Source organism: Cherax quadricarinatus, chromosome 12 (genome assembly GCF_038502225.1).
Source record: "Cherax quadricarinatus isolate ZL_2023a chromosome 12, ASM3850222v1, whole genome shotgun sequence".
NCBI lineage: Eukaryota > Metazoa > Arthropoda > Malacostraca > Decapoda > Parastacidae > Cherax > Cherax quadricarinatus.
The window spans coordinates 21,840,816-21,867,304 of record NC_091303.1 but is presented as its reverse complement, the minus strand read 5'-3'; the positions used below and the strand labels follow the sequence as shown (position 1 = coordinate 21,867,304).

Genomic DNA, 26,489 nt, shown 5'->3' with positions numbered 1-26,489 from the left:
AATCAAGTTTTAAAAAAGACACTCATACAGTCTACAAACTCAACATAAATCTTAATAAATGACTGTAAATTTGTTTTCGCCCACCATGAGACAGGCCAAAGCAGCATGGGTTCGAGTCCTTGGCTAGTAGCAGTGTTGTTATTGATCTGTACCATTCGTTCGTGCTCCCAATAATATAATATATACATATACATACATACATATATATATATATATATATATATATATATATATATATATATATATATATATATATATATATATATATATATATATATATATATATATATATATATATATATATATATATATGTATATATATATATATATATATATATATATATATATATATATATATATATATATATATATATATATATATATATATATATATATATATATATATATATATGCTTAACAATTCGCAAACAGGCGAAATTATTTACAAACATTGTCTCTACGTCTACAGCAGGACTCAAACCTGCGAACTCTGTATCAGAGTTTACAGTACTTAACCACGAGACTAGACCTGTAGGTCTAGTCTCGTGGTAAATAGGTGGGTAAGTAAGTAAGTAAGTAAGTTTATTCAGGTATACACAAATATAGTTACAAAGAATTATCATACATAGCAGCATATGTGTAGAGAACCTTGGATAACCCAGAAAAGTCAGACAGAGTGACTTATTTCCATTGGGGTCCTCAAGATTCGATCCTGGTAAAGATTCGATCCTCCGTCCGATAAACGCGGCCTGGTCACTCATTACTCAGAGGCGTGGAATTCTTGAAGAGGATGTTGTCAGCGTGAAACTGCTGATGCTCGACTGTTTTATGTTATAATAAAAGATATATGTCAGACCTTGCAGTGAGGCGCAAGTGAGACCTGGGAACTCCAGCCTTTGTGTCCGCGAGGTCTTATTCGTTGTGGTATGCTACAAATGGTTATTTTTTTTTATTATGGATAGAGAACACCTTAACCTAACTTTACAGAGAAATTTGTTGCAAACTGTTCGTGAAAAATCCACGTACTGGTTTATGAGAGAGGATGAGTTGTCAGGCTGTGTCCTCGTGCCTGGCGTGTGTTGCTGTCTAGACCTACGGAGGAAACTTATTACCTTCATTATTTTAAGTAAGTACGTATTTACGACTAGTAGCCAGCCTGTACGATTTCATCTCTTTTTTTTTTTTTTTTTTTTTTTTTTTTTTTTTTTTTTTTTTTTTACACAGGGTTTGACAAGGTTAAGGATCCCTAGCTTTATTGACAGCTATATTACAGGTTAAGGATTCCTAACTTTATTGGCAAGCTAAGAGCTGTTACCTACATCAGCTCATTTGAAAGCATTTTTATTGTTATGAGACATACAAGTACGGGACAGGATGAAGTTGGAGCCATCTGTGGGCCAGCATTTTCATTTGATCAACTCTCTCTCCAGGTAAACTGACTTTATCTCGTTGATATCATTATGCTGTACGAATGTGTTCCATACTCGAGTCATCCTGGGTATGTATGATCTCAGATGGAGTGATGTTCTTGAGAAGGGTACAGCCAGAGTGAAGTTGCTGCTTTCTGCCCGTCTTGTGGCATAAAAGCTTGTTTCACGCTGTCCTCGAAGTGGATCCAAGTGTGATATTTTGACAATATTGGCCTTGTACATAACAGTAAGGCCACCCACATCCCTCCTATGTTGAAGGCTCTGCTGAAATGACAGATCTATCCAGGATGGGTCCAGGCGAGAGATGAGACGTCTTGCTCTGTTCTCTACTCTGTCAAGCAGTCGCAGATGAGAGGGGGGCAGGCAAACCAAGAAAGTGGAGCATACTCAAGGTGTGAGCGTACTTGTGCCTCGTACAAGATCTTGCAACCCCTACTGTCAAGCAGATGCGAGATACGGCGAAGTGCTTGGGGTAAGCATTCCTGGCTGCCTTGTATGCAAGATTTACAAACATGGTTCTTCTCTCCTCTCTCTCTCTCTCTCTCTCTCCCTCCTCTCTCTCTCTCTCTCTCTCCTCTCTCTCTCTCTCTCTCTCTCTCTCTCTCTCTCTCCTCTCACTCTCTCTCTTCTCCCTCTCACTCTCTCTCTCTCTTCTCTCTCTCTCTCTCTCTCTCTCCTCTCTCTCTCTCTCTCTCTCTCTCTCTCCTCTCTCCTCTCTCTCTCTCTCTCTCTCTCTCTCTCCCTCTCTCTCTCTCTCTCTCTCTCTCTCTCTCTCTCTCTCTCTCTCTCTCTCTCTTAGAAAAAGTATTTCACTTTGTTGGAGTAAAATAGTCTGCAACTCTGTTTCCTTTGTCAATATTGAAATGCTTCTAAAGTATTTAAATATATACAGTGGGAAAAGTATAAAATAGGATGAATGGTTAACAACATCACCAAGCAAAGTCTCGTCACAGCCCGCTGCCCATCACTCAAAGTCCTCTAACTATGCTGACCAAGTGGCAGTCAGAGGAGTCACTATGCTGCCCTGGACACACGGAAGGTTGACGGCGTCAGACTACACATGTATATCTACAATGGCCAACAATTATTTCCGATACAATGAAGGCGAGGGTGGTGGTGGTGGTGGTGTCACCTGCTTCAAGGAGAGAGAAACTCCTCAAAAAGGTAAAATGATGTGCTACACCTTCATCCCAGTAGGATCGGAGGCTCTGGTCACGGTGACAGTGTACATTTACATAAGTTCATGAAGGAATTATATAATAAGCTTATAAGGATAATCCATAGTGCCCAGAGCAACCAACCTTTTTTTAATATCCAAAGCCTCAGTGTGGCGATCCAGAGAGGAAATGCTTGATGCATCCCAGGCGTGTGTCCTGCCTCAGAGTAGCACACCAGGATACTTAGGAAAGAAAGAGAAACAATGCTGAAAGATCCAGGTTACATCTGGCATATCCTTTTGATATGAACTACGTCATTCTGGCTACCTCTACTTCAGTCTGCAGGTAGAGTCTGGCTACCTCTACTTCAGTCTGTAGGTAAAGTCTGGCTACCTCTACTTCAGTCTGCAGGTAGAGTCTGGCTACCTCTACTTCAGTCTGCAGGTAGAGTCTGGCTACCTCTACTTCAGTCTGCAGGTAAAGTCTGGCTACCTCTACTTCAGTCTGCAGGTAGAGTCTGGCTACCTCTACGTCAGTCTGCAGGTAAAGTCTGGCTACCTCTACTTCAGTCTGCAGGTAGAGTTTGGCTACCTCTACTTCAGTCTGCAGGTAGAGTCTGGCTACCTCTACTTCAGTCTGTAGGTAGAGTCTAGTTACCTCTACTTCAGTCTGTAGGTAGAGTCTGGCTACCTCTACTTCAGTCTGTAGGTAGAGTCTAGTTACCTCTACTTCAGTCTGTAGGTAGAGTCTGGCTACCTCTACTTCAGTCTGCAGGTAGAGTCTAGTTACCTCTACTTCAGTCTGTAGGTAGAGTCTGGCTACCTCTACTTCAGTCTGTAGGTAGAGTCTAGTTACCTCTACCTTCAGTCTGTAGGTAGAGTCTGGCTACCTCTACTTCAGTCTGCAGGTAGAGTCTAGTTACCTCTACTTCAGTCTGTAGGTAGAGTCTGGGCCACCTCTACTTCAGTCTGTAGGTAGAGTCTGGCCACCTCTACTTCAGTCTGTAGGTAGAGTCTGGCTACCTCTACTTCAGTCTGCAGGTAGAGTCTGGCTACCTCTACTTCAGTCTGCAGGTAGAGTCTGGCTACCTCTACTTCAGTCTGCAGGTAGAGTCTGGCTACCTCTACTTCAGTCTGTAGGTAGAGTCTGGCTACCTCTACTTCAGTCTGTAGGTAGAGTCTGGCTACCTCTACTTCAGTCTGTAGGTAGAGTCTGGCTACCTCTACTTCAGTCTGCAGGTAGAGTCTGGCTACCTCTACTTCAGTCTGTAGGTAGAGTCTGGCTACCTCTACTTCAGTCTGTAGGTAGAGTCTGGCTACCTCTACTTCAGTCTGTAGGTAGAGTCTGGCTACCTCTACTTCAGTCTGTAGGTAGAGTCTGGCTACCTCTACTTCAGTCTGTAGGTAGAGTCTGGCCACCTCTACTTCAGTCTGTAGGTAGAGTCTGGCTACCTCTACTTCAGTCTGTAGGTAGAGTCTGGCTACCTCTACTTCAGTCTGCAGGTAGAGTCTGGGCTACCTCTACTTCAGTCTGTAGGTAGAGTCTGGCTACCTCTCCTTCAGTCTGTAGGTAGAGTCTGGCCACCTCTACTTCAGTCTGTAGGTAGAGTCTGGCTACCTCTACTTCAGTCTGTAGGTAGAGTCTGGCTACCTCTACTTCAGTCTGCAGGTAGAGTCTGGCTACCTCTACTTCAGTCTGTAGGTAGAGTCTGGCTACATCTACTTCAGTCTGTAGGTAGAGTCTGGCTACCTCTACTTCAGTCTGTAGGTAGAGTCTGGCTACCTCTACTTCAGTCTGTAGGTAGAGTCTGGCTACCTCTACTTCAGTCTGCAGGTAGAGTCTGGCTACCTCTACTTCAGTCTGTAGGTAGAGTCTGGCTACCTCTACTTCAGTCTGTAGGTAGAGTCTGGCTACCTCTACTTCAGTCTGTAGGTAGAGTCTGGCTACCTCTACTTCAGTCTGCAGGTAGAGTCTGGCTACCTCTCCTTCAGTCTGTAGGTAGAGTCTGGCTACCTCTACTTCAGTCTGTAGGTAGAGTCTGGCTACCTCTACTTCAGTCTGTAGGTAGAGTCTGGCTACCTCTACTTCAGTCTGCAGGTAGAGTCTGGCTACCTCTACTTCAGTCTGTAGGTAGAGTCTGGCTACCTCTACTTCAGTCTGTAGGTAGAGTCTGGCTACCTCTACTTCAGTCTGTAGGTAGAGTCTGGCTACCTCTACTTCAGTCTGCAGGTAGAGTCTGGCTACCTCTACTTCAGTCTGTAGGTAGAGTCTGGCTACCTCTACTTCAGTCTGTAGGTAGAGTCTGGCTACCTCTACTTCAGTCTGTAGGTAGAGTCTGGCTACCTCTACTTCAGTCTGCAGGTAGAGTCTGGCTACCTCTACTTCAGTCTGCAGGTAGAGTCTGGCTACCTCTACTTCAGTCTGTAGGTAGAGTCTGGCTACCTCTACTTCAGTCTGTAGGTAGAGTCTGGCTACCTCTACTTCAGTCTGTAGGTAGAGTCTGGCTACCTCTACTTCAGTCTGCAGGTAGAGTCTGGCTACCTCTACTTCAGTCTGTAGGTAGAGTCTGGCTACCTCTACTTCAGTCTGCAGGTAGAGTCTGGCTACCTCTACTTCAGTCTGCAGGTAGAGTCTGGCTACCTCTACTTCAGTCTGTAGGTAGAGTCTGGCTACCTATACTTCAGTCTGTAGGTAGAGTCAGTCTGTAGGTAGAGTCACCTCTACTTCAGGTAGAGAGTCTGGCTACCTCTACTTCAGTCTGCAGGTAGAGTCTGGCTACCTCTACTTCAGTCTGCAGGTAGAGTCTGGCTACCTCTACTTCAGTCTGTAGTAGAGTCTGGCTACCTCTACTTCAGTCTGCAGGTAGAGTCTGGCTACCTCTACTTCAGTCTGCAGGTAGAGTCTGGCTACCTCTACTTCAGTCTGTAGGTAGAGTCTGGCTACCTCTACTTCAGTCTGTAGGTAGAGTCTGGCTACCTCTACGTCAGTCTGCAGGTAAAGTCTGGCTACCTCTACTTCAGTCTGCAGGTAGAGTCTGGCTACCTCTACTTCAGTCTGCAGGTAGAGTCTGGCTACCTCTACTTCAGTCTGTAGGTAGAGTCTAGTTACCTCTACTTCAGTCTGTAGGTAGAGTCTGGCTACCTCTACTTCAGTCTGTAGGTAGAGTCTAGTTACCTCTACTTCAGTCTGTAGGTAGAGTCTGGCTACCTCTACTTCAGTCTGCAGGTAGAGTCTAGTTACCTCTACTTCAGTCTGTAGGTAGAGTCTGGCTACCTCTACTTCAGTCTGTAGGTAGAGTCTAGTTACCTCTACTTCAGTCTGTAGGTAGAGTCTGGCTACCTCTACTTCAGTCTGCAGGTAGAGTCTAGTTACCTCTACTTCAGTCTGTAGGTAGAGTCTGGCCACCTCTACTTCAGTCTGTAGGTAGAGTCTGGCCACCTCTACTTCAGTCTGTAGGTAGAGTCTGGCTACCTCTACTTCAGTCTGCAGGTAGAGTCTGGCTACCTCTACTTCAGTCTGCAGGTAGAGTCTGGCTACCTCTACTTCAGTCTGCAGGTAGAGTCTGGCTACCTCTACTTCAGTCTGTAGGTAGAGTCTGGCTACCTCTACTTCAGTCTGTAGGTAGAGTCTGGCTACCTCTACTTCAGTCTGTAGGTAGAGTCTGGCTACCTCTACTTCAGTCTGCAGGTAGAGTCTGGCTACCTCTACTTCAGTCTGTAGGTAGAGTCTGGCTACCTCTACTTCAGTCTGTAGGTAGAGTCTGGCTACCTCTACTTCAGTCTGTAGGTAGAGTCTGGCTACCTCTACTTCAGTCTGTAGGTAGAGTCTGGCTACCTCTACTTCAGTCTGTAGGTAGAGTCTGGCCACCTCTACTTCAGTCTGTAGGTAGAGTCTGGCTACCTCTACTTCAGTCTGTAGGTAGAGTCTGGCTACCTCTACTTCAGTCTGCAGGTAGAGTCTGGCTACCTCTACTTCAGTCTGTAGGTAGAGTCTGGCTACCTCTCCTTCAGTCTGTAGGTAGAGTCTGGCTACCTCTACTTCAGTCTGTAGGTAGAGTCTGGCTACCTCTACTTCAGTCTGTAGGTAGAGTCTGGCTACCTCTACTTCAGTCTGCAGGTAGAGTCTGGCTACCTCTACTTCAGTCTGTAGGTAGAGTCTGGCTACATCTACTTCAGTCTGCAGGTAGAGTCTGGCTACCTCTACTTCAGTCTGTAGGTAGAGTCTGGCTACCTCTACTTCAGTCTGTAGGTAGAGTCTGGCTACCTCTACTTCAGTCTGCAGGTAGAGTCTGGCTACCTCTACTTCAGTCTGTAGGTAGAGTCTGGCTACCTCTACTTCAGTCTGTAGGTAAAGTCTGGCTACCTCTACTTCAGTCTGTAGGTAGAGTCTGGCTACCTCTACTTCAGTCTGCAGGTAGAGTCTGGCTACCTCTACTTCAGTCTGTAGGTAGAGTCTGGCTACCTCTACTTCAGTCTGTAGGTAGAGTCTGGCTACCTCTACTTCAGTCTGTAGGTAGAGTCTGGCTACCTCTACTTCAGTCTGCAGGTAGAGTCTGGCTACCTCTACTTCAGTCTGCAGGTAGAGTCTGGCTACCTCTACTTCAGTCTGTAGGTAGAGTCTGGCTACCTCTACTTCAGTCTGTAGGTAGAGTCTGGCTACCTCTACTTCAGTCTGTAGGTAGAGTCTGGCTACCTCTACTTCAGTCTGCAGGTAGAGTCTGGCTACCTCTACTTCAGTCTGTAGGTAGAGTCTGGCTACCTCTACTTCAGTCTGCAGGTAGAGTCTGGCTACCTCTACTTCAGTCTGCAGGTAGAGTCTGGCTACCTCTACTTCAGTCTGTAGGTAGAGTCTGGCTACCTATACTTCAGTCTGTAGGTAGAGTCTGGCTACCTCTACTTCAGTCTGTAGGTAGAGTCTGGCTACCTCTACTTCAGTCTGTAGGTAGAGTCTGGCTACCTCTACTTCAGTCTGCAGGTAGAGTCTGGCTACCTCTACTTCAGTCTGCAGGTAGAGTCTGGCTACCTCTACTTCAGTCTGTAGGTAGAGTCTGGCTACCTCTACTTCAGTCTGCAGGTAGAGTCTGGCTACCTCTACTTCAGTCTGCAGGTAGAGTCTGGCTACCTCTACTTCAGTCTGTAGGTAGAGTCTGGCTACCTCTACTTCAGTCTGTAGGTAGAGTCTGGCTACCTCTACTTCAGTCTGTAGGTAGAGTCTGGCTACCTCTACTTCAGTCTGCAGGTATAGTCTGGCTACCTCTACTTCAGTCTGTAGGTAGAGTCTGGCAACCTCTACTTCAGTCTGTAGGTAGAGTCTGGCTACCTCTACTTCAGTCTGTAGGTAGAGTCTGGCTACCTCTACTTCAGTCTGTAGGTAGAGTCTGGCTACCTCTACTTCAGTCTGTAGGTAGAGTCTGGCTACCTCTACTTCAGTCTGTAGGTAGAGTCTGGCTACCTCTACTTCAGTCTGTAGGTAGAGTCTGGCTACCTCTACTTCAGTCTGTAGGTAGAGTCTGGCTACCTCTACTTCAGTCTGTAGGTAGAGTCTGGCTACCTCTACTTCAGTCTGTAGGTAGAGTCTGGCTACCTCTACTTCAGTCTGCAGGTAGAGTCTGGCTACCTCTACTTCAGTCTGTAGGTAGAGTCTGGCTACCTCTACTTCAGTCTGTAGGTAGAGTCTGGCTACCTCTACTTCAGTCTGTAGGTAGAGTCTGGCTACCTCTACTTCAGTCTGCAGGTAAAGTCTGGCTACCTCTACTTCAGTCTGTAGGTAGAGTCTGGCTACCTCTACTTCAGTCTGTAGGTAGAGTCTGGCTACCTCTACTTCAGTCTGTAGGTAGAGTCTGGCTACCTCTACTTCAGTCTGTAGGTAGAGTCTGGCTACCTCTACTTCAGTCTTCAGGTAGAGTCTGGCTACCTCTACTTCAGTCTGTAGGTAGAGTAGAGTCTGGCTACCTCTACTTCAGTCTGTAGGTAGAGTCTGGCTACCTCTACTTCAGTCTGTAGGTAGAGTCTGGCTACCTCTACTTCAGTCTGTAGGTAGAGTCTGGCTACCTCTACTTCAGTCTGTAGGTAGAGTCTGGCTACCTCTACTTCAGTCTGTAGGTAGAGTCTGGCTACCTCTACTTCAGTCTGTAGGTAGAGTCTGGCTACCTCTACTTCAGTCTGTAGGTAGAGTCTGGCTACCTCTACTTCAGTCTGTAGGTAGAGTCTGGCTACCTCTACTTCAGTCTGTAGGTAGAGTCTGGCTACCTCTACTTCAGTCTGTAGGTAGAGTCTGGCTACCTCTACTTCAGTCTATAGGTAGAGTCTGGCTACCTCTACTTCAGTCTGTAGGTAGAGTCTGGCTACCTCTACTTCAGTCTGTAGGTAGAGTCTGGCTACCTCTACTTCAGTCTGCAGGTAGAGTCTGGCTACCTCTACTTCAGTCTGTAGGTAGAGTCTGGCTACCTCTACTTCAGTCTGTAGGTAGAGTCTGGCTACCTCTACTTCAGTCTGTAGGTAGAGTCTGGCTACCTCTACTTCAGTCTGTAGGTAGAGTCTGGCTACCTCTACTTCAGTCTGCAGGTAGAGTCTGGCTACCTCTACTTCAGTCTGCAGGTAGAGTCTGGCTACCTCTACTTCAGTCTGTAGGTAGAGTCTGGCTACCTCTACTTCAGTCTGTAGGTAGAGTCTGGCTACCTCTACTTCAGTCTGTAGGTAGAGTCTGGCTACCTCTACTTCAGTCTGCAGGTAGAGTCTGGCTACCTCTACTTCAGTCTGTAGGTAGAGTCTGGCTACCTCTACTTCAGTCTGCAGGTAGAGTCTGGCTACCTCTACTTCAGTCTGTAGGTAGAGTCTGGCTACCTCTACTTCAGTCTGCAGGTAAAGTCTGGCTACCTCTACTTCAGTCTGCAGGTAAAGTCTGGCTACCTCTACTTCAGTCTGCAGGTAAAGTCTGGCTACCTCTACTTCAGTCTGTAGGTAGAGTCTGGCTACCTCTACTTCAGCCTGTAGGTAAAGTCTGGCTACCTTTACTTCAGTCTGCAGGTAGAGTCTGGCTACCTCTACTTCAGTCTGCAGGTAAAGTCTGGCTACCTCTACTTCAGTCTGCAGGTAGAGTCTGGCTACCTCTACTTCAGTCTGCAGGTAAAGTCTGGCTACCTCTACTTCAGTCTGTAGGTAGAGTCTGGCTACCTCTACTTCAGTCTGCAGGTAGAGTCTGGCTACCTCTACTTCAGTCTGCAGGTAAAGTCTGGCTACCTCTACTTCAGTCTGCAGGTAAAGTCTGGCTACCTCTACTTCAGTCTGTAGGTAGAGTCTGGCTACCTCTACTTCAGCCTGTAGGTAAAGTCTGGCTACCTCTACTTCAGTCTGCAGGTAACTGAGGCAAGGATAGACTAACAAAAAGCTCTCTCCCCACCCTCTACTTTCTCCATCCGTACGTATAACTTAAAAAAAGACAGATCAAAATGTTTTACGATGATGCTCTGGAAGAAGTGTACGGACAGTGAATAGGGAAAATTAAAGCAGAGTTTGGCTAGCTGCTGCTACCACTACTACTGATAATAATGTTACGACAACTATTAACTATGAGACTACTATTACCATCCCCTGGCTGACCTATTGTCAAACAAATGTCTGGCGTAGTTCCTGAAGTAAGATCAGGATTCCAATGTCTGAAGTCAACTACTGCATTGAATATAGTTGCTCCTGTATTGCATTTAGCTGAATCCCATACTTGAAAAGCACATAGCTAAAACAGTTCTTAAGGGGCTTAATTGTTTGTGCTTGTAACTCAAGAGGGCAGTTTCTTAAAGTGCTTTATAACTATGAAGAAGTTTATTTACATTTGTGTTGTAACTTTTGCTTTGGAATTCCACGCCACTGTCTCATATTATTAAGTCCCTTTGCAATTCAAATTGTCTGGTGGAAAAATGGATGAAACTAGAATTTTATGGTGCTGAATTGTTCTCATCTGAATATAACCTTTGAGGTGTCTAGACTGGTAATGTGGCGAGTGCCACTTTAGCACTCTTGAAGACATGAAGACGTCCAAGATAGCTGCCATTGTGGTCAACGATCATCCATTAAAGCTAAAAGATACGTAGATCAACAGGAGTACTTAATATTTAATTAAATATGTTGATTATGACATATTTTTTTCTTTTTAGTTAAAAGATAGCTGCCTTTTGCACTTTCATACTGATAAAGGTGCTGGTAGAATGATTCCATATGAAATGGACATCCAGTATGGCTGCCATCTTTACCACTTGCAAACAAAGAACATAAACGATGAGTAGCTGTGCATCCACATCTAAGAGATAAGTAGGACTGAACACTGCTGCAGCTGAAATGGATCAATTTCAGGACCTCTGTAGGTAAAGGAACATTGAAGAAAATCTTGACAAATTTATCCTTCTCCTACACAAGTTTCCTTGAATCTAGGTGTGGAGGTTCCTCCTCCAGATCATCTCTCTATATACATCCCCAACATTGAGATCTCATCGTGTTTTTATTGAATACTTCAGCTGTCGCAGGTCAAGATTTAAATTTTGCCAGAAGACATGCCCTTTCTCGTTTTGTCCTGAGTACCGAAGTTTGTAGTGGATATCTGAGAATGTTTCTCCAGCCTCAAACTTATGACCATGGTAAGCTGCAATTGCAATTTGTGATTCTCTAATATCGCCTTTCATGTCTGCGGAGAGGTGTCCTAGACCTACACATTTCCTGTGTCAAGATCAGTAACAATATTAATTTCATTACTGCCAAAGTAACGTGCAACTGTATCACAACCAGTTAGCGCATGAGCTGACAACATTTGAGATGCTGTATGTCAACGTTTAGCAATTAAGGCACTTGTGGCCTCCAGCAACACTGTTGTTGTCGGCTCTCTCTGCATAGTAATACACTAACAACATAAAGATAACAGTGTTATCACTGATAACTTTCTTACTCCAACATTCCAGAACGGCCAGTGTCCCCATATGGGGAGGTATGACTGCATGGTCTTCAAGCCTTTGGATAACTCACCCACTTTATATCTCTATATGCATAGATAATATCCTAGTAAGCACTAGACTGCCAGGATTGTTTGTTCCATTGTAATTAGAAGTTCATCACCTACCAGAGTGCTAAGAAGCAGGATTGCAAATCACCTGGATTCCCAAACTCTGCACAATCCAGGGCAACATGGGTTCAGGGCAGGTCGCTCCTGCCTCTCACAACTACTGGATCACTATGACATGGCCTTGGATGCACTGGAAGAAAATCAGAATGCAGATGTAATATACACAGACTTTGCAAAAGCATTTGACAAATGCGATCATGGCGTAATAGCCCATAAAATACGTGCTAAAGGAATAACTGGGAAAGTGGGGAGATGGATCTTCAACTTCCTAACAAATCGAACACAAAGAGTAGTGGTCAACAGAGTTAAATCGGAGGCTGCCATAGTGAAGAGCTCTGTTCCACAAGGCACAGTACTCGCCCCCATCTTATTCCTTATCCTCATATCAGACATAGACAGAGATATACACCACAGCACCGTATCATCTTTTGCGGATGATACTAGGATCTGCATGAGGCTGTCATCTGCTGAGGACGCGGTTAACCTCCAAGAAGATATAAACAAAGTTTTCCAGTGGGCAACGGTAAACAATATGATGTTCAATGAGGACAAATTCCAACTACTCCGTTATGGAAAACTGGAGGAGATAATAACTAGAACAGAGTATACTACTGACTCCGGTCATACAATAAAGCGGAAAAATAATGTAAGGGACCTGGGAGTAGTAATGACTGAGGATCTCACTTTCAAGGATCACAAGTGCCACGATCGCACGTGCAAAGAAAATGATAGGATGGATAATGAGAACTTTCAAAACGAGAGATGCCAAGCCAATGATGATCCTTTTCAAATCACTTGTTCTCTCTAGGCTGGAATACTGCTGTACATTAACATCTCCATTCAAAGCAGGTGAAATAGCAGATCTAGAGAGTGTACAGAGATCCTTTACTGCACGTATAAGTTCTGTCAAGCACCTTAACTACTGGGAACGCTTGGAAGCACTTGACTTGTACTCGTTGGAACGCAGGAGGGAGAGATATATCATAATCTACACCTGGAAAATCTTGGAAGGAATGGTCCTAAATCTGCACACAGAAATCACTCCCTACGAAAGTAAAAGACTGGGCAGGCGATGCAGAATGCCCCCAGTAAAAAGTAGGGGCGCCATTGGTACACTAAGGGAAAACACCATAAGTGTCCGGGGCCCAAAACTGTTCAACAGCCTCCCATCAAGCATTAGGGGAATTGCCAATAAACCCCTGGCTGCCTTCAAGAGAGAGCTGGACAGATACCTAAAGTCAGTGCAGGTTCAGCCGGGCTGTGCCTCGTACGTTGGACTGCGTGCGGCCATCACTAACAGCCTAGTTGATCAGGCCCTGATCCATCGGGAGGCCTGGTCATGGACCGGGCCGCGGGGGCGTTGATCCCCTGAATAACCTCCAGGTAACCTCCAGGTAACCTCCAGGTAACCTCCAGGTAACCTCCAGGTAACCATTTCAATAAAGTGGCTGTGTTTTGCGACAGTTAACACAACTGTTACGAAGGAAGATGAAGGTTCAAATACTGCTGATGTTCTTCAGAAATCTGTGTCGCACGATCACATGGTACAATTTGGATATTATACTTAACAAAAAAAGGCACAATACCGTGACTGGAACAATTCAAGCACCTAACAATATATACTAGACATGTATCTCTAATACCTCATGTACTGTATATGCCATCTTTATATATATATATATGTATATATATTTTTATATATGTATATATATGTTTATATATGTATATATATATGTATATATATACCTGGAGTTTACCTGGAGAGAGTTTCGGGGGTCAACGCCCCCGCGGCCCGGTCTGTGACCAGGCCTCCTGGTGGATCAGCGCCTGATCAACCAGGCTGTTGCTGCTGGCTGCACGCAAACCAACGTACGAGCCACAGCCGGGCTGATCAGGAACTGCCTTTAGGTGCTTGTCCAGTGCCAGCTTGAAGACTGCCAGGGGTCTGTTGGTAATCCCCCTTATGTGTGCTGGGAGGCAGTTGAACAGTCTCGGTCCCCTGACACTTATTGTATGGTCTCTTAACGTGCTAGTGACACCCCTGCTTTTCATTGGGGGGATGGTGCATCGTCTGCCAAGTCTTTTGCTTTCGTAGTGAGTGATTTTCGTGTGCAAGTTCGGTACTAGTCCCTCTAGGATTTTCCAGGTGTATATAATCATGTATCTCTCCCTCCTGCGTTCCAGGGAATACAGGTTTAGAAACCTCAAGCGCTCCCAGTAATTGAGGTGTTTTATCTCCGTTATGCGCGCCGTGAAAGTTCTCTGTACATTTTCTAGGTCGGCAATTTCACCTGCCTTGAAAGGTGCTGTTAGAGTGCAGCAATATTCCAGCCTAGATAGAACAAGTGACCTGAAGAGTGTCATCATGGGCTTGGCCTCCCTAGTTTTGAAGGTTCTCATTATCCATCCTGTCATTTTTCTAGCAGATGCGATTGATACAATGTTATGGTCCTTGAAGGTGAGATCCTCCGACATAATCACTCCCAGGTCTTTGACGTTGGTGTTTCGCTCTATTTTGTGGCCAGAATTTGTTTTGTACTCTGATGAAGATTTAATTTCCTCATGTTTACCATATCTGAGTAATTGAAATTTCTCATCGTTGAACTTCATATTGTTTTCTGCAGCCCACTGAAAGATTTGGTTGATGTCCGCCTGGAGCCTTGCAGTGTCTGCAATGGAAGACACTGTCATGCAGATTCGGGTGTCATCTGCAAAGGAAGACACGGTGCTGTGGCTGACATCCTTGTCTATGTCGGATATGAGGATGAGGAACAAGATGGGAGCTAGTACTGTGCCTTGTGGAACAGAGCTTTTCACCGTAGCTGCCTCGGACTTTACTCTGTTGACGACTACTCTCTGTGTTCTGTTAGTGAGGAAATTATAGATCCATCGACCAACTTTTCCTGTTATTCCTTTAGCGCGCATTTTGTGCGCTATTACGCCATGGTCACACTTGTCGAAGGCTTTTGCAAAGTCTGTATATATTACATCTGCATTCTTTTTGTCTTCTTGTGCATTTAGGACCTTGTCGTAGTGATCCAGTAGTTGAGACAGACAGGAGCGACCTGTTCTAAACCCATGTTGCCCTGGGTTGTGTAACTGATGGGTTTCTAGATGGGTGGTGATCTTGCTTCTTAGGACCCTTTCAAAGATTTTTATGATATGGGATGTTAGTGCTATTGGTCTGTAGTTCTTTGCTGTTGCTTTACTGCCCCCTTTGTGGAGTGGGGCTATGTCTGTTGTTTTTAGTAACTGAGGGACGACCCCCGTGTCCATGCTCCCTCTCCATAGGATGGAAAAGGCTCGTGATAGGGGCTTCTTGCAGTTCTTGATGAACACAGAGTTCCATGAGTCTGGCCCTGGGGCAGAGTGCATGGGCATGTCATTTATCGCCTGTTCGAAGTCATTTGGCGTCAGGATAACATCGGATAGGCTTGTGTTAATCAAATTTTGTGGCTCTCTCATAAAAAATTCATTTTGATCTTCGACTCTCAGTCTGGTTAGCGGCTTGCTAAAAACTGAGTCATATTGGGACTTGAGTAGCTCACTCATTTCCTTGCTGTCATCTGTGTAGGACCCATCTTGTTTAAGTAGGGGCCCAATACTGGACGTTGTTCTCGATTTTGATTTGGCATAGGAGAAGAAATACTTTGGGTTTCTTTCGATTTCATTTATGGCTTTTAGTTCTTCCCGCGATTCCTGACTCCTAAAGGATTCTTTTAGCTTAAGTTCGATGCTTGCTATTTCTCTGACCAGTGTCTCCCTGCGCATTTCTGATATATTGACCTCTTTTAGCCGCTCTGTTATTCTTTTCCGTCGCCTGTAAAGGGAGCGCCTGTCTCTTTCTATTTTACATCTACTCCTCCTTTTTCTTAGAGGAATAAGCCTTGTGCATACATCGAGTGCCACCGAGTTAATCTGTTCTAGGCATAAGTTTGGGTCTGTGTTGCTTAGTATATCTTCCCAGCTTATATCGGTTAGGACTTGGTTTACTTGGTCCCACTTTATGTTTTTGTTATTGAAGTTGAATTTGGTGAATGCTCCCTCGTGACTAGTCTCATTTTGTCGGTCTGGGGCTCCACGCATACATGTCTGAACCTCAATTATGTTGTGATCTGAGTATATTGTTTTTGATATGGTGACATTTCTTATCAGATCATCATTGTTAGTGAAGATGAGGTCTAGTGTATTCTCCAGTCTAGTAGGCTCTATTATTTGCTGGTTTAAATTGAATTTTGTGCAGAGATTTAAAAGCTCGTGTGAGTGTGAGTTTTCATCAGAGCTGCCTCCTGGTGTTATTACTGCAACAATATTATTTGCTATATTCCTCCATTTTAGGTGCCTTAAGTTGAAATCCCCCAGGAGCAAGATGTTGGGTGCAGGAGCTGGAAGATTTTCCAGACAGTGGTCAATTTTTAACAGCTGTTCCTGGAATTGCTGGGATGTTGCATCCGGAGGCTTGTAGACTACCACAATGACTAGGTTTTGGTTCTCGACCTTTACTGCTAAAACTTCCACTACGTCATTTGAGGCATTAAGCAGTTCTGTGCAAACAAGTGACTCTGCAATGTACAGGCCAACCCCCCCCTTTTGCCTGTTCACTCTGTCACATCTGTATAGGTTGTAACCTGGGATCCATATTTCGTTGTCCAAGTGATCCTTTATGTGGGTCTCAGTGAAAGCCGCGAACATTGCCTTTGCCTCTGCAAGCAGTCCACGGATGAAAGGTATTTTGTTGTTTATTGCTGGCTTTAGACCCTGTATATTTGCAAAGAAGAATGTTATCGGACTGGTGGTATTGTTGGTACTGGGGGGGGGGATTTTTTTTCCGGCATTAGTATCTGTATCTGTTGGTTTGGAGTGGAGGCCATCGACTGTGGTTCCACTCCAGGAATGACTGGATTTGGTGTACGATTTCTGCCATTTCCTGCCAGTTTTTTTTCCTTCCTGGCACTAAAAAACCTCTCCCTCTTGAGTGGCTGTGGCTACCCAGGTTTTCCCATGGCCTGGATGTTTTGTATCTTTTTGTCCCCTTTAGATGGTATGCCTGGCAATTTAAGTTATAGCACAGTCTTTCCTGTACTGAAGAGGTACACATTTCAGGGTGAAAAAGCTTACAGGAAGGGAGTTTGCATTTTCCTGTTGTCATATGGGCATGACATTTTCTAGGGTGGTCATAGTTGCATGTCCCATCTGTTTTTCCAGATTTCCCATGCCAGCAGATACCAAGTGCATAGTATGTGCACAGGCTTGGTTTCCGTTTGCCTTGGGTTTCTGTGACTGTATTCCCTGTTGGTGCATGTTTCCCTGTCTTATTCCTATCCTCCTTAGCACCAACAATGGAGCTCCCACCAGTTGTTTTTGGTAATTTATCCTCACTATTGCTATTGGAGTCCTCTTGTTTGCTATTTCCTGCGGTATTTCTGGTTTGCAATATTGGTTTTATCTTATCTTTGACTACACTTGTTTCCCTACTATGGCTCCTGTCCTCTATGAGGTCATTTATATGTATTCCTTCCTGCGTATAATTCCCGACTACCTGGACAAAATCTCCAGCTTCACCATTACTGTCTCCCAGGACAGTATCTCCAGCTTCACCATGGTATATACGGTACATGAGGTGTGTGAGATACATGTTTAGTACACATTGTTACGTGTTTTTAACTGATTATAATGTGAAAATCTCATCCAGTTCCTCAGAGCTGGGGCGCGTGCCCAAAATACAGCAGGCATTACACCTCTGAACAGCAGCGCTGAGTCGCTGGAACAGAAAACTAACTGCCCCGGGATCCCTAGTTACCCTGATGAGTCTTTTGCCTAGCTCCTTAAGGAACTTAAATGCACTCTTTCCCCATGAGCCAAGGGTCTCTGAGCCTATGAGATCATACATATAATGATGGGCACGTTCTCCTTATTTTCTAGACTTTGGTGTGTGTGTGTGTGTGTGTGTGTGTGTGTGTGTGTGTGTGTGTGTGTGTGTGTGTGTGTGTGTGTGTGTGTGTGTGTGTGTGTGTGTGTGTGTGTGTGTGTGCGTGTGTGTGTGTGAGCTCCGAAGTGAACGGTGACCGCCTGAACCATCTTGAAAATTCTCACATTCCTAAAGGATAACAATAACATTCTAGACGCCTAAAATGTTCAAATTCTGCTAAAAAAAATAAATATATGCTCCACAAAACTCCAGGTTCACCAGAAAAGCAAAAATTGGTTTGGCAGTTTGAATAAAATACTTTTTTCCTAGTTTACATGTGTGAAATTTGTTCATTATGTATAAGGTATGAATTTTGGTCTCATTATTTCAGTTTCCTAAGATAAAACAGATTAAGCACTTTGGATTTACTTTGTATACATCACTTGTTAATAAAGATAGATGCTAGGTTGCCCTTGACTGTATCATCTACACTTTAACAGTGTCAGTCATGTTATTTGTGGAACAACAATGTTCAGTAAATGAGAGAGGGAGGGAGAGAGAGGAGAGAGAAAGAAAGGGAGGGTGGGTTGAGAGAGAGAGAGAGAGAGGGTGGAGAGAGAGAGAGGGAAAGAGATACAGGGAAAGAGAGAGAGGGAAAGAGATACAGGGAAAGAGAGACAGGGAAAGAGATACAGGGAAAGAGAGACAGGGAAAGAGAGATAGGGAAAGAGAGACAGGGAAAGAGAGACAGGGAAAGAGAGACAGGGAAAGAGAGACAGGGAAAGAGAGACAGGGAAAGAGAGACAGGGAAAGAGAGACAGGGAAAGAGAGACAGGGAAAGAGAGACGGGGAAAGAGAGACAGGGAAAGAGAGACAGGGAAAGAGAGACAGGGAAAGAGAGAGAGGGAAAAAGAGACAGGGAAAGAGAGACAGGGAAAGAGAGACAGGGAAAGAGATAGAGAGTTGATAACCGGTATGACAGTGATAATTTTTTTAGGCTTTTGATTAAAATGAAAATTGAATGTAACTTTTCCCACGTTTCAAATGTGCATAAATGTTATTCCAAATTTGTTTTAGTTCCATTTATCTTCAAACTAAAAATAGAATTAAACTGAGAACTGACTATAACAAAGATAACTTGACGTACACAAAAAATTAGTTGAGGAAGAATAAGGAATCACAACACACACAAACACACACACACACACACACACAAACACACACACACACACACACACACACATACACACACACACACACCTCATGGAATAGGCTCCGAAGTGCCCCTGTTTGCAGACGATGTGAAGTTGATGAGAAGAATTCAATCGGACGAGGACCAGGCAGAACTACAATGGGACCTGGACAGGCTGAAGGCTTGGTCCAGGAATTGGCTCCTGGAGTTCAACCCCACTAATAGTAAAGTAATGAAGATTGGGGAAGGGCAAAGAAGACCGCAGACGGAGTACAGTCTAGAGGGCCAGAGACTACAAACCTCATTCAAAGAAAAAAGTCTTGGGGTGAGTGTAACACCAGGCACATCTCCTGAAGCACACACCAACCAAAGAACTGCTGCAGCATGTGGGCGCCTAGCAAACCTAAGAACAGCATTCCACCATCTTATTTATTTATTTATTTATTTTTTATTTGGACATGATACAGAGTTATACAAAGAAATATAGTGATTGGGTGTACATGCCAAAAGTCCCTTGTATGCAGAGCATTATGGGCAGCTTAAAATTAACTTAAGATTAACTAAGCAGTGATATTTTCAGTGGTAAAAATTACAGTAAACAAATTACAACATGAAGTACAAATGAGTATTTCAAATAAGAAGTACTAAAGTTGTACAAATTTGTAGCATAACAATGTATAATACAATCGAATCAGATTGAGTAAAATCAATGATTTGTAGTGCAGAAACAGGTCATATGGTCACGATCCTGTACACTGTGTATATTAGGCCCATATTGGAGTATGCGGCACCAATTTGGAACCCACACCTAGCCAAGCATGTAAAGAAATTTGAGAAAGTGCAAAGGTTTGCAACAAGACTAGTCCCAGAGCTAAGAGGTATGTCCTACGAAGAGAGGTTAAGGAAAATCGACCTGTCGACACTGGAGGACAGGAGAGATAGGGGGGACATGATAATGACATATATTATACTGAGAGAAATTGACAAGGTGGACAGAGACAGAACGTTCCAGAGATAGGACACAGCAACAAGGGGACACAGTTGAAAGTTGAAGACACAAATGAATCACAGGGATGTTAGGAAGTATTTCTTCAATCACAGAGTAGTCAGGAAGTGGAATAGTTTGGGAAGTGATGTAGTGGAGGTGTCAGCATAGTTGCTGATCCCTGTATTCCCAGTATTATATAGCATAGCATATTAGTATCATCCCTGTGCTTTAGACACGAGATCCCTCGTAGGCCTTTGGCTTTGTGTGACGTCATAGGGATACACATGGGCAGTGATCCCCCTGTCCCGTCCTCACTCGGCGGCAGTCCATACAGGCGTGAACAGGCTAGGCACCGGGCTCCATCTCTCATCTCAGTCTGACAATACACCTACCATCCTACAAGTGTGTCTACCTTATCCTACGATATCTCCATTCAAGAACCCTTACGACAAATGGTGCCAGCGGTGAGCCTGTAATTCTGACGATTACAGCGATTTCTGGAGATAAAGTTGTCGACCAGCAAGACGGCCATTTCGTGTTACCAGTAGGCCTACCGACTACCGAGATTCACCCATCCAGCTACCTCAAGCCAGCTACTCTACCAGCTTCTACATTATTCACTGGTCAGTCTCTTTGTATTAGTGTTAACTGCTTTTTGCATTACTCCCGAGGGGTTGACCCGAGTTTGCAAAATAAGCCAGCTTCCAGTCTGTGGTGGGGGAGTCAGAACAACCGAGTCCAGTCCAGCCTAGCCTACTCCATCCAATTATTTTGCCTGCCAAGCCAGCTTCCACCCCTGCTGTGCTCCTCGTGTGAAGTTATCAAGCTATTCTGTGTGAAGGGTTAAGATAAGCCAGCTAGCAACTAACCCAGGTGTCTTACCCCAGTACTCGAGCAAGCCACATGAGTAGCCTTCATCGCTTGTGATTCAAGTTCCAAGCATTCTGAGTGCTCCTTGTCATCCTTGTGGTGTTGTAGCATTTCGTGGGTTTCTTCTAAGCCAGCCGGCTTAGAATTATCTTCGCGGCAGTGTGGGTTTTCTCAGTGAGGCTTACGACGTTCAACCCATAAGCCCAGCCACTCACGATCACGTGTGTCGCACCATTGCCGGTCTCAGACGCCTCGCTCAGCCATTACCCACAAACCCAACTACAGTCGGCCATTACAACTCACCTACCTCATCAGTGTTTTGGTGCACTGCTAAGGGTTGTAGCACCATATTTTAAGGACCACATAGGGGGTCAAGAGCTAGAGAGTGGCGCGCCATCTTTAAAAGCCTCCTGTGTGTTGTCTCTCGCCGATTTAAGCGCAATTCTACGATCATCTGTGCAGAGGACAGCAGCAAGACGATATAAACAATCCATCAATCTCATTTTTTTCAAGTGTTACAGCTATAATATTTTTTTTTAGAGACATTTGCGAGTGTTGAGACATTTCTTTTGTGTTCCCAGTGAATTTTTCTCTTAGTGACATTCAGTGACTCTTGATCAGACTCAGTGTTTATCATGTACTGATTGCATTCATTTCTTTTAATCTCCTTAATTCAGTGTTAATTTTCGTGCATTATTTTATATCTGTTGTGTTGTGTATCTTTTTATACACTTGAAGTAAGTACTGAGTGTTTTTCCTTTGTTGTGTGTGCAACATATGAGCAATATAGAACTTGTGTTTAAACTTCAGAATTCCAGTGAATTAATTCAGTAATTTTTCACCTCATATTCTGCATCACAACTCAGTGTTGTCTGTTATTTTTTTTCTTCCCAGCATTTGTGTAATTTTATTTTTGTTCCCTGTGTGTTGAACATTCTTGTGTTCATATTCCTTTATTCAGCCAGTGTTTAATTTGTCTTATTTCCACAGACAATAGTGCCATTTTTTAAGTCCCAGCAAGAACTCAATTTTACAAAATTTTTCACACATCAAGTTTCATTGCAAGAAAATTCTAGTACTGTGTTTATGTTGATGTTTTGTGTTCTGCATCACTGTAAGTGTTGTATTCCTTTTTGTTGTGTGTTTTAGCACCTATTATTTTTCATATTTTATTGAACAAATTCACTCTTAGTGCAATTTTTAAGTTCTCCTTTTAAAGTAAATTGTTCTTTTGCTTGTTGTTTAAGTGCAGTTAAGAGTTAAAGTGTTCATTCCTTGATATATTTCTTTTCTTGTGTGTTATAATTTTTATTATTGCACATTGACTCATTTTGCAATAATTCTTGTGCAAATATTGTGTTGCTATTAAAGTTTTCTTGCAGTAAAATTTTATGCAGTGTTGTGCAATACAGTTTATTACAGTGCAGTTTCTTATGCTCTGTTCTGTGCATAGTATTTTATTCTGTCTGTCATTTTAATTTTTATTTCAGCGAATTGTGTGTTGTTTTAATTTTTGCACAAGTTTATTGAGTCCATTTTATTATTTTATTGTGTATTTTCCTTGTTGCATTGAAAGTAAAGACAACTCACTGTGCCATTTATTCAATTTAAAGTAAAAGTTGAGCATATTAGATTTGAGCAAAGTACAAGCTCTCTTGATTTTCAGTGTTTGCTAAGTTGCATATTCTTCTTGTGTGAGTTCTTTGCTTACTGTGTAACTTGTCAATTTTTAATTACTTATGCAGAATAGTTAAGCATTTTTTCCATTTAAGCTTACTGTGTCATTCTCTCCATTTTTCTTGACTTATGCCCTTCAGTATTTTCACTGAGAAGATGTCCCAGTCACTTTTGAACGTTCACTTAGTGTATCATTCCAGTCAAAGTCAATATGAATCAGTCCACAGTACCAACATTCCCTTACTGACTGAAAGACAATATCTAGCCCTTGAGCAATGTGTTTGTTCTCACAGCTTGTATCTGAGATTTGTTAAAGTGCTGCTAAATGTGAAGTTCAGATTAAGTTCCTATAGATCCGTGAATTACTTATTAACGTAGCCGAGCGGTCAGGCACTAGTAATTCTGTCACTCCCATCTGTGTTCCACCTATACCTTCAGACTTGCAGGATAGTGTTCCGTTGCCTCAAGTGTCCGGGGACACTCAGACTGCCTTGAGTGCACAGCCTATCCCTGCAATGACTGCTAGTTCGAGTAGTAGTTTCTCCACAGGGGATGCCTTGTCAGAAAACGATTACTTGCAACTAGTAATGCCATCTCTTGTTGATGTGACATGCTGTCTGCAGAAAGACGTCTCTGTTACAGCTAGTGTTCTCACTAGAGTGTCTGTTGTTGTTCCTAATGTTCCAGATGGTGATCCCATCCTAGTTGACAGTAATCAGTGCATTGTAAGAAGTTATTTCTCGAATAACTTTCACATGTTAACGTTTGTAAGTGTAGTTTCTTTATAGCTGATACCTCGTATCACTGTGTGCGACTCAGATTGAATATCAGCATTGTTCACCGTGTTCATTTCTTTTCTCCTGTGCTTGCAGTTGAGATAGTAGATTCGTTCTCCCTTGCTCATATTGCGTGTTATAGCGTTAATTTTTTTCAACCGGGGGGAGTCATCCACTCCACCGAGTTTGTTCATTCCTCCAGTAAGGAAGAACTGTTACCTTTATTCCAGAACAAACAGCCTACTGGAAGGTTAGCCAGATGGACCTTGACTATCCAAGAGTTCAATCCCACTTTTGAAAATTTACCTGGCAAGTCGAATGTAGTCGCAGATGCTTTATCGCGACACGTTAGTGTAGTTACTGCAGATCCTCCATTTACTGTCGAGGATGTCAAAAATGCCCAAAGAACCGATCCCTTGCGTTCTGGTGTGATTCGATTCCTGCTCCAGGAAGATCTTATTCTTACTGTGAAGCCACCAGCATCCATTAGTGACTTTGTAATGAGCCAAGAATTACTGTATCGAATAGTCGAGTTGAGTACTCCTAGCAGATGAATTAGTAATTCCACAGTCACTAGTGATTGTAGTTGTATCTTTTGTAAATACTCGTTCAGCTCTCTCTCAGTCAAGGCATGTGTTAGCCATTGCAGAGGAATTCGATCCTCCCAGAGATGATAACCATTCTGCATATGTAAACCTTACCCTCGCAGAATTGGGTTTAAATGTACATAGTCTGTATAATTAGATGTCCGAGATGAATGAATTTGTCAATTGTGTGTTTTATTATTAGCTGATCAGTTTGTCAGAAATTTTCGTGTTCACGTTCCCTCCGTATTCTGAGAATTAACAGTCTAGATTTGAGTGCACCGAATCTGCCTTTCTGTTAAACACTTCTTTGTATATAATTATTCTTCCTCAGAATCCGTAGAGTGCATGAATACAGATCGATCGATCAATTCCATCCATATTGTATAATGATTTGTTCTTATAGTTTGTAATGATTACGTTAACACCCATTACGTCAAAATCATGTTGTACCATCCATTAGTTCTAAGTTATATATGAATTTGTTATTGTATAGAATCAGCCCAGATCCGCCTGCCTGTTCAGCCTATAGTATAGTAGTGTATGTCGGGACGACATACGTAACATGACCGAGCTGTCAGCATAGTTGCTGATCCCTGTATTCCCAGTATTATATAGCATAGCATATTAGTATCATCCCTGTGCTTTAGACACGAGATCCCTCGTAGGCCTTTGGCTTTGTGTGACGTCATAGGGATACACATGGGCAGTGATCCCCCTGTCCCGTCCTCACTCGGCGGCAGTCCATACAGGCGTGAACAGGCTAGGCACCGGGCTCCATCTCTCATCTCAGTCTGACAATACACCTACCATCCTACAAGTGTGTCTACCTTATCCTACGATATCTCCATTCAAGAACCCTTACGACAGAGGCAGGATCCACTTATAGCCTTAAGCAGAGGTATGATAAAGCTCATGGTTCAGGGAGTGACCCAGTAGCGGTTAGTGAAGAGGCGGCCAGGAGCTATGAATCGCCCCCCTGCAACCACAACTAGGTGAGTACACACACACACACACACACACACACACACACACACACTGCAATGGATCAGGGAATACTTGTCAGGAAGACAGCAGCGAGTAATGGTACGTGGCGAGGTGTCAGAGTGGGCACCTGTGACCAGCGGGGTCCCACAGGGGTCAGTCCAAGGACCAGTGCTGTTTCTGGTATTTGTGAACGACATGACGGAAGGAATAAACTCCGATGTGTCCCTGTTTGCAGATGAAGTGAAGTTGATGAGAAGAGTTCAATCGATCGAAGACCAGGCAGAACTACAAAGGGATCTGGATAGGCTGCAGACCTGGTCCAGCAACTGGCCCCTGGAGTTCAATCCCACCAAGTGCAAAGTCATGAGGATTGGGGAAGGGCAAAGAAGACCGCAGACGGAGTACAGTCTAGGGGGCCAGAGACTACAAACATCACTCAAGGAAAAAGATCTTGGGGTGAGTATAACACCAGGCACATCTCCTGAAGCGCACATCAACCAAATAACTGCTGCAGCATATGGGCGCCTGGCAAACCTCAGAACAGCATTCCGACATCTTAATAAGGAATCATTCAGGACCCTGTACACCGTGTACGTTAGGCCCATATTGGAGTATGCGGCACCAGTTTGGAACCCACACCTAGCCAAGCATGTAAAGAAACTAGAGAAAGTGCAAAGGTTTGCAACAAGACTGGTCCCCGAGTTAAGAGGTATGTCCTATGAGGAGAGGTTAAGGGAAATCAACCTGACGACACTGGAGGACAGGAGAGATAGGGGGGACATGATAACGATTTACAAAATACTGAGAGGAATTGACAAGGTGGACAAAGACAGGATGTTCCAGAGACTGGACACAGCAACACGGGGACACAGTTGGAAGCTGAAGACACAAATGAATCAAAGGGATGTTAGGAAGTATTTCTTCAGCCACAGAGTAGTCAGGAAGTGGAATAGTTTGGGAAGCGATGTAGTGGAGGCAGGATCCATACATAGCTTTAAGCAGAGGTACGATAAAGCTCATGGTTCAGGGAGAGTGACCTAGTAGCGACCAGTGAAGAGGCGAGGCCAGGAGCTTGGACTCTACCCCTGCAACCTCAACTAGGTGAGTACAACTAGGTGAGTACACACAGTCGGGCAGCGTTTGAGAATTCATTTTAAAAGATACGAGGCTTATTGCCACAGTACTGATACTGGCAGCTAGTATTCGGTCTCTCTCTCTCTCTCTCTCTCTCTCTCTCTCTCTCTCTCTCTCTCTCTCTCTCTCTCTCTCTCTCTCTCTCTCTCTCTCTCTCTCTCTCTCTCTCTCTCTCTATGTTAGGTAAACACCGAACAGTATGAAATCGTTAAAGCAGTGTTGTATAACATTACTCACTGTGTCCTAGGTGTTTTCCATAACATCACCTGGAAATAAGTCTTTACGTTCTAAGCTGCGCTGACTCAGGCGGTGTTAAGCAAGCATGTATGTTCATTCAGTTACATTACACAAGCTTAAATTTTTACATATGATTTAACACTGCAACATTTGTGTATAACTTGCCTAAGATAATGCAGACCAGGTAAACAAAGTGACTTCTTTCCAATGAGGTCCATGGTTATGAGGTTGCTGCTTGCACAACATACCTAGAAATATACAATTAATAAATATTTTTTTCCAGTATTATATAGCTATATGACCAATGAGGTTATGAGCTTTTTCTCCAATATAATAATAATAATTGAAGTATGAGATTTGTGACTTGATTGCATTGTCTTCCTGAAGTGACTGATATAGTTACCGACAGCTGTGTGGTGGAACTCGATCATTATTGTACACTTT

The 26,489-nt window shown here is 43.8% G+C and overlaps 1 protein-coding gene across 1 annotated transcript in view; it reads left to right on the top strand.

Annotated features, from left to right (window-relative positions):
• LOC128686609 (glycine receptor subunit alpha-4-like) overlaps positions 1–26,489 on the top strand; it is a 517,556-nt gene that overhangs the window by 133,507 nt on the left and 357,560 nt on the right. The gene's annotated exons all lie outside the window — the stretch shown is intronic.